This window comes from Papaver somniferum, chromosome 1 (assembly GCF_003573695.1).
Source record: "Papaver somniferum cultivar HN1 chromosome 1, ASM357369v1, whole genome shotgun sequence".
Taxonomy (NCBI): Eukaryota; Viridiplantae; Streptophyta; class Magnoliopsida; order Ranunculales; family Papaveraceae; genus Papaver; species Papaver somniferum.
The window spans coordinates 24,741,824-24,752,981 of NC_039358.1; the positions used below are offsets into that span (position 1 = coordinate 24,741,824).

General features: G+C 35.4%; 1 long non-coding RNA gene across 2 annotated transcripts; it reads left to right on the top strand.

The window, feature by feature from the left end:
* LOC113281476 lies at positions 1-2,575 on the top strand. Of its 2 annotated transcripts, none has more exons than XR_003326173.1 (2): positions 1-901; positions 1,939-2,575. It is a non-coding gene; the product is annotated as an uncharacterized LOC113281476 (long non-coding RNA). The 2 variants fall into 2 exon arrangements; XR_003326176.1 differs by having other exon boundaries at positions 30-901; positions 1,963-2,575.
* The last annotated feature ends 8,583 nt before the right edge of the window (positions 2,576-11,158 follow it).

Consider the following 11,158-nt stretch of genomic DNA (forward strand, 5'->3'; position numbering starts at 1 on the left):
TTGGATGTCCAAAATAAATAGCAGGGTCGTCTAACGCATAGGGCGGAATGGTCGACCTCCCCAGGCCCAATTTTTAGAGGGACCCAAAAAAATTAATCTACTCTATGTAATGTGAAAACTACTACCAGACCCATTTTTTGTTTTCCTCCACTGTGAAATCCACGGTCAAAAAAAATTCACGGTCGCACCCATTTTCAGTGATGAAATTATGCACAGGCCCATATTTTAATGTTTGATGTTTTTTTTTCCCTTTTGTATCTCTTTTATAAACAAGAAAAGTATGAAGACGAGAACACCATTAACAATTTTCTTTTGATACCTTCCTATCTAATTCAATCAAAATCAAAACCCTAGAAGACATAACCTAAAATTCAATTGAATTTTTTTTTTGTTTTATTCAATTTGATAAAACTCATTTTAGATCTGGAAATTATGATCGAGAACTAGTTGATACGGTTCTTATCGAAGCAGGGGAGAGTCTCATCAAATCAAAGAATGGTTCAAGCTGGTGGCGTCTTGCATTATCCGTGGTGCGGGATTGCAATGAATTAAACCGGTGGTTGGTTTTGAAGGATTAAGAAATGGTTGGAAGTGAACTAGAACTCAAGTCAAGGACTGGTGGGTGTATCTCGGATTTGATTTACAACAGTGAAGAGAATGAAGTGATTAATGGTGTTATGTATCTCAACGAGAGCTGTTCTTGAGATAAAGAAGACTTGATTGATGAGTTTGTTCACATGGGTTTATGTTAAATTTGTACTGCCAGGTTCTTGTACTCGATTTGGAGATTATTGATGCTCTCAGATTTCTGAAATGGGTGCTGGCTTAATTGGTTTTCTTTGATTCGATGATGGAGCTGTCTGCTTCCGTTGATTTCAGCGAGAAGACTCGGGGAAGGAAGGTATTACTACTCTTAGAATCATATCATCGTTTCAAATCCCTTTTGGAGAATTGATTACCAAAGATTTGCATTGAAAATGAGTTTTGATTTCCCAAATGAATTAATTTTTGATTTTACCTGAAATCAAGTAAGAATCTGATTCTAGGTTTTACGAAAAGCCATGGATAAGTCAGGTGCTCTGGAGTAGATCAACCAGATGTTCCCTACAAGTTATTATTGATTCTAATTTCTTTCAATTCAATTCGGAGTTTATTTTTTGGTTATGAACTAAAATTTGCATGTGTTTGGACATGTTTTGCTTAAATTAGTTTAAGAATTGAGATCTACAAGCCGATAGACAAGAGCAATGGATATATCTTTGCTGGTATAGATGCGAGTGCAGTCAAGTTCAGCAAGATTGCAGTTCATCCTTTTGATTAGGACTACTATAGATATCCTTTTCTCTTTCCCTTACTTTAGATTCACATAGAAAGTGTTGCTTCTATTTTGCTTTTGCTGGTTAGGTGTCAATATGTTGCTAGCTAGATTGTTTGAGTTGGTGGTTTTGATTGATAGTCTTACTAATATCTTTTAGGGATTTCCTTTCACCTGTGTGTATACATTCAAAAAATTTCCTTTTCCTAAGTTGGTGGTTTTGGCGCATCCTAAAAGTTTACATTACTCAGCATCTTGAAGTATGCAATATTATGTTGGAAATTTAGGGCCTGCAATGTCATGTACTAATGTTCACATTTCACACAAATGGCACTTGTGTGCCTATCATGTTGTTTATATTTGTTAGGATTCTTTTTTAGGACTCCATGCTTATATTCAACCATTTGATAGTGTACCCCATTCTTATACTGACGTTCTATCTCATGGACAGTCAGTGTAGTACGTTACTTGGGTGGACGTGGGGGCTAGATTAACTACAACGAAGTTGATTTTCTTGTATTGAAAAACCTATTGCTGAACTAAATTATGTGCCACTTATTCAATAGATTCAGAGTGAGATTAGTCGGTTTGATGCAGGGATACTAATTGCAGTTCGTAAACAGGTTTTCTGTTTTGTTTCCTTACAGCAATTTTCGAATTCGCAAGTCTTGAGACAACTGAGTTTAGCTCAATAGAGGGAACAAATGGAGGTGCTGAAATGCTGTTGGCTGTGTGTCAATTTTCAACGGCTAAGAGATTGAGGGAATGGTATTGAATCGGCAGTATTGTTGTGGCAGAAGTGCGGCCGAAATTGGAAGCCACGACAACAGATTGAAGGTTTGAGCTGAAATGAAGTGTTGTCAATTAGATGTATGCTAGGATTGAAATGTATGAAACCTACAGGGAAGGAGTTGGTTTTTCGTGCTCCTGGTGGTGTTAAACTAAGGCTTGAAGGTGTCTGTGTTGGTAATGCAGTCAAATGGGACCAAGAATGGAAGCTGTGGTGATGCTATGGCTGTGACAGAGTGAGCTGTAAAATGGTTGAGGTGTTGTCAAGAAGGCGTGATTCGAATGGATTTGCTGGTGATTAATAGGTGCAAGCAGTATTATTGCTTTTGGGAGCTCGACATGAACCTATTGCTGCGCGTAGTGTTGAAATTTCTTTTTTATTGGTTGAGGTTCTGGTGTTGGTAGGTTGTACAGGTGGTGTTGGTCATATTGGTTGAATAATTTGTAGCCATCTACAATTATGCAGTCCCCAAAATGGTTGCATAACACGTTATGCAGCTATTATTGTAGGTGCATGACAAGTTATGTTGCCTTTAATTTTTGCATGACTTGTTATGCAGTCCAGAGAATGGTTGCATAACACGTTTTGCAACTACTTTTTTGTTAGTATTGAAACCAACAAAAAAAAGGTTGCATTACTTGTCATGCACCTACAATAATATCTGCATAAAATGTTATGCAGTCGAGAAAATGGATGTATAAAGCATTATGCAACCATATTTTTGTAAGCACTGAATTAAAAAAATTGATGTATAATCTTTTATGCATCCAAGGAAATGTATACATAACATGTTATGCATAAATTAATAGATGCATGAACCAAAATCTGGTTGCATAATGTTTTATGCATCTTTTGTTGTGTCTGCATAATGTATTATGCATCATTGTCTGCATAATGTATTATGCATCATTTTTGGTGGCTGCAATGATATTGTTAGCAAAAAATCACCTCCGATTTTTCTTAAAAGAACAATCACCTCCGATTTTTTAGCAAAAAACTTAAATTTGATATTGTTGTTTGTACTCGTTGTGTAGCTCTCTTAAAAAGATTTCCAATGATATAAAATTTGTAAAATTTCAAGGTGTTGTTTCTTAGATATGTTATATCCAAGTTGCGTTGTCAATTATACCCCTGATGCATAACATGTTATGCAAACACTTTTCAAAATTTCATATAATTATGGGTGTCATGAAAGAAAAAATAATCTTGGACCTGACAATAAAAATATTATTTATTTTGGACCTGCGTCTAATTTTCACCTATGTAATTTGCCTAGATAGAAAACCTCATGTTCAGAGTATACTCCGGTGAAATGAGATACGGTACAAAAAGTACACATTTTAAGTAGTCTGTTAACAAGTGGGTTAATGATTTATTGTCTCTGTCAATAGTATACAAATGTTTGGACATTAAAATTTAACGTCCTAATGTATCAAACTAGGTACAATTTTTTTAGTAAAAATACTTACAATAATATGTTCTAGCTCAATTCAAACGGATCAAACTCAATCCCATTCGGTATGTGCGAGCTTGCAGTAATCCTTACCAATTTTCCCAAGTGTTAGGGTAACAAATTTATAACTTAAACTTCAAACCATTTTCTTTATCGAAAAAAATCTAAGGCTAATGAGTTTCGAATTCGGATCACTAGTATCTTCATCAAATGGCTTTAAACAAAATTTTTGTGTTTAATGACTTTATACCATTTTGTGTTATGCTAACAATATATTTTGATGGGAATATGTATATGTAACGTTTGAATCAAGAAAGATCGGTTGCCACCTATCATCTACGTTTTCCATATCATATGTAGAAAGGCCCTTATTTGAATCTTCCCCTCGAGCCCTTAAAATATCAGAGACTGCCCTGATAAATAGTATGGACTGTGTTGTTGTAGCTTATAACTATTTTTTGAAACTATGTTTTCAAAAACGATTTTATAAATTTCCTACCGAACACCTTTTTAAAGTATAATAGAAAATGAAAAAAAGGAAAAGGGGTATATTTCAAAAACGGTTGAAAATAATTTTTGAAAACTGTTTTTGAAAATGGTACCAAACAGGCCCTAAGAGTTTTCCCATCTCATCTCGAATTGAACCGACAGTCTTAACATAAGAGGATCGGTGTAATTAGTGATGATCGTTGTTAACTAGGTAGAGCGTCGGCTTTAATTGGAACGAAAAAACGTCTCTTACTGAACCGATTGATCCTCTACCAGTCGGTAACGGCTACGTTCATCCAACGTCCATCATTAACTTCCCTGTAAATTCAAACAATTTGAACTTCAAAATCACACCCTCTACACCTTCTAATTCCAAAAAGTATTATATTTTCAACTCTTTAACTCTTATTCTCCAGAAAAATGGGCAGTTCATCACAAAACCAAAATATTTCAACAGAAAATGTTTCTCAGCAGAAAACTCACGGTCTAAAGTATAGTATTGATGAAGATAAAGCTATTTACAGAAGTTATTTAATATTTACTCGTGATTCTATCAATGGTGTTCAACAACATCATAATACTCTTTGGGGATTTTTTTTAAACAGTTTTGTTAGGAAACTGGGAATATAGAAAAACGTGATGCTTCGGGTTATCGACTCGTGTTAATGCAATCAACAAAGATGTCAACTTATAGGTTGCTTTGATAATGCAAATGGCTCGTCAAACAGGGAGCGGTAAAATGGAAGTCGATTTGGTAAGTCGCAAATGGTGGAATTGATTTTTAAAACATGTTATCTTTGTCGTAATAACTATTTAAAAAAATATTCTAACTGCAACATTAAAAAACTCGAGATGAATGGCAAAGAAAAAAGTCTTCAGGTTTCAAACACGAAGCATGCTTTCACATCCTCAAACAGCTGAACGGATATAACCTCGATCTATTAAAAGGATATAGCATGTTTTCACATCCTTAAACAGTTGAACTGATATAACCCCGATCTGTTGAAAGGATATCAAGTACCAAAGGAATCACCTTACGAAACCACAAATGTTTCTCAACAATCTGAGTCTCTTTATTCTTTACTATGTATTGAATTACGAAGTACAACACTTAACTATGTATTTAGTTACTTGATTATATGTAGGATATATGTGCGGTTTCATCCTAGGAAACTATGTATTATTACATTGGTTTAAGGAAGTAGATGCATGAACTTGTTTCATAGTCGAAAGGGAAATCATAAGTGTGATGGTATGGTTCTTCAATGAATAATATTTGGATGGCTAATGCAAGATGACAAGGTAGAACATATCTTAACTATCAAGGTGTATCCGGTCATAGCCTATATTTAATAGACGAAGGCATCCAAATACACCACAATCTTTTAATATCAACCTATAAGTCTGATACCAAGTGTGATCGTCTATGTACAAAGTCGAGACAATACGACAACTTTATATTCACTTGAAAACAGTTACGGTCCAAAACCGATTTACTGTAAGATCAATATCAAGTGATTAGGATTAACATACAAGCGTATTTACTTTATTATAATATAAAATAATTATAATGTGGAAGGAAATTAAATAACACAACACAATATTTTTTTAACGAGGAAACCGCAAATGCAGAAAAACCCTGGGACCTAGTTCAGTTTCGAATACTCTCAGAATTAAGACGTTATACAAAGAACATAAGCCAACTTCGTATAGTTGAGACCAAGTAAACTACCCCTAGTTACTTAGTTCCCTCAGTATCCCTGCGTCTTCGACCTTTTGGTCACGCACGTGAATCTTAAGACATAAATTATTATCTCAAGTTGCTTTACTCCTTTTGATCGTATTCCAAACAACAAAGAAATTAAATTGTTTAACTCAATCTTTGGTAAAAGATATGTCTTAGTTGTTGACAAAGGATCTTCTGTTTAATCTAATAAATTCCTTTGTCTAGTTAGATCAATCAAAAATTTAATTACCGAAATAATCAATTTTCCAAATTGCAATCAATCAATATAGTATTAAAATAGTAACTATAAAGCAATGTTGATCTTACACAACTAGATAATCATAAGTCTATCAAAGATAAACAAGATCTAGTTGGATCCCAGTCGATCAAGGTGTGTGCACGAATCACGAGATACGAAAACTAATAAGAAAATCTTCTTCGTCTTTAAATCTTCAATTGCCTTCTTAATAATCCGCACAACACAAACTTGAATCCTCTTGTGATCAATCACACACAGAACGTAGTCTGTTAACAATGGATTATCACAAGATGTCATTAGATCCGACAATGGTTCTAATGATCCCGTTGACTTTGATCTAGTTTGAGTGACCCTTATGTCAGAAGAGAGGGTTCTCAAGAATAATCAAACTAGGTGCAATCAAAGTTTCAACAACCGTTATCCAATCAAATCAATAATCGAAAACTAAAATAACAATGAAATTATTTAGTTTCCCACCAGCGGTACTCGTAGAGCTTCTTGATCCTACAAAAGTCTTTAAACGAGCGGTCGTAAGAAATTTTTCCTAACTAGGGTACTTTCCTTTCCGGATAGACGGATCCACCAGAAACAACACGAATGAAGTTTGTCTGTCTCTTAGGATAGTTTGCAAGAAATGCAAACTCAAGTATTTATAGACCAAGATTGTTTGGACAACAAGGAAATTCGAAAACCGAAAATATTCTCAAGATGTGCATTAAAGTACCTAATATCGGTTTTCCTATTTCCACTTAAATGTCAAACAATATTTCTGAAATCTCTCTTAGAAAACTTCTATTATTAGTTTAGCACATTAACTAATAAACCTTTTCCAAATGATATGCTTTAATTGCTAGTAATGAAAACATATATACTTGAAAATCATAATTAAATGTTTTTCAGTATTTCGGTTTGGATCACCTTGAGCATCAAGTAATATCTTTGAACAATTAATGATTAGAGTTATGCACATGTTCAAATAATGTCTACATCTAGAAGTTTTCTATCTAAGCAAACCCTAATTCCAAAATCACACAAAATATAAAGAAATATGTGAATATTGGAAACTCGGTTTTGCTCTTGGGATCGGTTATACCATGACTCACAATATAGGTTGTGAACGGTTATACCATGCTTCCCAATGTAGGTTGTGACCGGTTACACCTTGCTTCCCAAAGTAGGTTGCGATCGGTTACACCCTGAAAAAGTTGGGGTCTAACAACGCCACCCAATATTTCTCTAAGCAATCTGTATGGACTAACTCCGAAATACTTTGCTAGAGAATCAACTAGACAGTCAGACTCAATCTAGATAAAAGTATCTCAAGGAGTTAATATCTCTCTCTTGGTTTGATTTTTACTCAAGCTAAAAACAATAGCGAGTCTTTATCAAATACAAGGAATACTTGGACGGTACCAAAGACCATTGTCCAAGGATCAATCAATATCAATCAACAACCAAAGGTTGGATTTCCAATTGACGATCACGAACGCACAACCTGTATTATTTCAATTATATAAAATATAATGCGGAAAAGAAATAACACAGACACCAGAAATTTTGTTAACGAGGAAACTGCAAATGCAGAAAAACCCCGGAACCTAGTCCAGATTGAATACACACTGTATTAAGCCGCTACAGACACTAGCCTACTGCAAACTAACTTCGGACTGGACTATAATTGAAACCCAATCAGTCTCCCACCGATCCAAGGTACAATTGTACTCCTACGCCTCTGATCCCAGCAGGATACTGCGCACTTGATTACCTTAGCTGATCTCACCCACAATCAAGAGTTGTTGTAACACAAAATCACAGACTTGATCACAAACAGATCTGTCTCACACAGAAAAGTTTATAAGAGGATAAATCTGTCTCCCACAGATAAACCCTAGGTTTTGTTCTGTCTTTAGATATAAAATCAAGGTAACAGGAACCAATTGATAATTCGGTCTTATATTCCCGAAGCACATCCTCGATTAATCAATCACCTCTCTACAATCCTTCCTGACTACACAAGCGGATTATCGAGGAATCACAAACAGTGAGACGAAGATGTTTGTGACTTCTTTATCTTGCCTATCAGAGAACTATCACGATATCAAGCCAACAATAGATTGTACTCGTACGATAGAAGATGCAAGATCAGATCACACAACTACGATAATGTAGTATCGGTCTGGCTTCAAAATCCCAATGAAGTCTTTAAGTCGTTAACCTGATTTTAGAGAAAAAAAATCAAAGGTTAATAGAGATCGACTCTAGCGGGCGCACTAGAAGCACACAGACGTGTGGGGATTAGTTTTGCACAATGCTAGATGTCTCCTTTATATAGCCTTCAAATCAGGGTTTTGCCTTAGTTACAAAGCAATCCATATTCACCGTTAGATGAAAACCTGATTTAGATTCAAGCTAATATTTCTCAACCGTTAGATCGAAAACTTAGCTTGTCAACACTTGGGTAGACGTTTACTGGGTTCGTGAAAACCATGCCCAAACGTGTACGTGTATGTTAGTTCAACATAGTAACCCAAAAGGTTAACCATATGAGCATTTCATATTAACCTTGTTCTTCTTCACCATAACTAGTTCAATTGACTCAAATGAACTAGTTAAAGAGTTGTTCAATTGCTATGAGATCTTATGTAACTACACAAGACACAATTGAAACAAAGATGATTCGATTCGATTGAATCGGCTTATGAATATTATAGCCACGGTTTGCATAAAACATTCCTTAGTAATTTAATGTTTCATGTTCAGAGCACATCTTTAGATCATAACCTCTTAAGTTCACAAACAAGTTCGCGGACTTAAGTTAATCGGTTGAGTTTTCCAAACTCAGCAGAAATTCTCGGGATGAGAACTTCCGCCAGTTCGCGGACTTAGCACACAGACGAGTTTTGGAAAATCCCAGCAAAAATTATCGGTCGAGAACTTCCGACAGTTCGCGGACTTGGCAAGCCAATTCCATAATCCTCCCGATTTCTCTTGATCAACAAAGTTTGAAAACTTCGGTTCAAGGAATACATGGTTATGTAATCTAAACTCTCATTTCAATCATTAAGACATTCTCAAAGGACGCTATGTATCCGTTATTCACAGACCGATTCACGTTAGAGAAATTCTCAAAGTGATTGAAACTTTTCATGACTTTCGTCACTAGGTGAAGATAAACTTGATCAAAGCGAAACGCTTTACCAACACACGATTTCGAGATAAAAGATAAGCAATGAATGCTCAGCTCGAAATGTCAAATGTGTATGATCTAGTCTATATAGCATATGACTTTTGTCTCATAAGAAGTAGGAGATAGAAGAGATAGACTTTTGAGTGATAGATAAGTTCAAGTCTCCACATACCTTTTTGTTGATGAAGTTCCACGGTTCCTTGTATAGATCTTCGTCTTTGTATGATGAATTTCCATGAAGTCCTTGAGATCAACTACACTTTTCTATCCTAGTCCGAGACTTAGCTATGTAAGCTAGAAATCAAGACTTATAGTTTTGATCACTAACACTGACAAACATGCTTGAGATAGCAACGCATGCGAGGTTGACCGAGCTATGCTCTAACAATCTCCCCCTTTGTCAATTTTAGTGACAAAACTATTAATACATATGGAATACAAAAAATATAAACTTTAGTGGCTCCTATTCCATAGTCTAATCTTCAACGTTCCTTGAAATCTTCGTCCTTCCAAGTACTTCAATGATCCCAAAGGTTGTAAGTTTAGCACTATCGTTGTTGAAGATCCGTATCTATAACAATGAGAGAAATCGAGATTCTTGATCATTATTATACAGTGTCATAGTATTATTATATAACATCAAAGTCCAATTGTATCACGACTTTAACAATAATACTACGGTGATATGTATCACCCCCCCTTAGTCAATACTCCATCTCGATCATGGAAACCACTCCCCCTTACACAATGATCCGAAAAACATATGTATTTGTAGTGTGAACTACAATATTTCTCCCCCTTTTTGTCAATAAAATTGGCAAAGGTACAAGAATGGGATCATAATGAAATTTCCATAAGAGACATTTCATGACCAAAATAAAAATACATACCAACTTAATTTAGATGCAATCTAATAGCCGAAGCTAACAACATTCGTCAAGGAGTTTTAAGATACAAGATAACCCCTATAAAATTTCACAGCCGCACTCCCCACAATATATTACCATTAAGCACAAGTTCAAAAGAACTCTCCCCCATTTGATGTCATTCTCGAGAGAACAACAAGAGCGACCTTTATTTCGAAAGAAAAAAAGGATTTTTTACTGGACACCAAAAACCATAGGAATGATTTTCTATATCCAAAGCTCAACCAAATTAATCACAAGTAAACCCATGATTAATTCAATTGGAATACGCAACTGAATCAAACCACAAAAGTGATCAATTTAATTGAAAGTGCTCAACATAAGTAAACTCACGGAGCTACGACTGAGTCAATCACACGGAGATGACTAACTTAACCGTTCAAATACTCAACAGAAGGAAAACCTTACGGAATATATGACTGCATTCGATTGGTTCCTTATGGTCCTTCAAGGTAAGCACAGCAGACACGGATTCAGGAATGAAGAGAGACAACGAGTGTCGACCACCACGAATCGTGACGCTGTCCTCCCAGGGCCTGTGTTTATACCGACCGCACTTTAAAGGAACGGGGGTCAATATCCTCCCCATTCACTGCCCAATGCCAATGTCGCCAGAAACCAAAGAACATGATAGTGTAGCCTTTCATATACTCAACACAAGAACTTGTGGAATATATGAAAACTCAACTAGATTAATTACAAGAGAACCTATAATTAATTTAATTGGAACACAAACAACCAAATTAATCACCGAAGTAATCAATTTAATTATTTTGGGCTCAACATAAGAGAACTTATGGAACCCTGACTAAGTTCATCATAGAATATGATAACCTTAACCGTACATGTACTCGATATAAGAAAGAAGACTTATGGAGTACTAACTAAATAACCAAATTTAGTTGATTAATTTAGTTCCTAATGCTCGACATATAGCATCTTATGGAACAACCAACAAAGCCAAGGTAAATCGAATTAGTTGTAAGGTGCTCAACATAAGACACACAATGGAG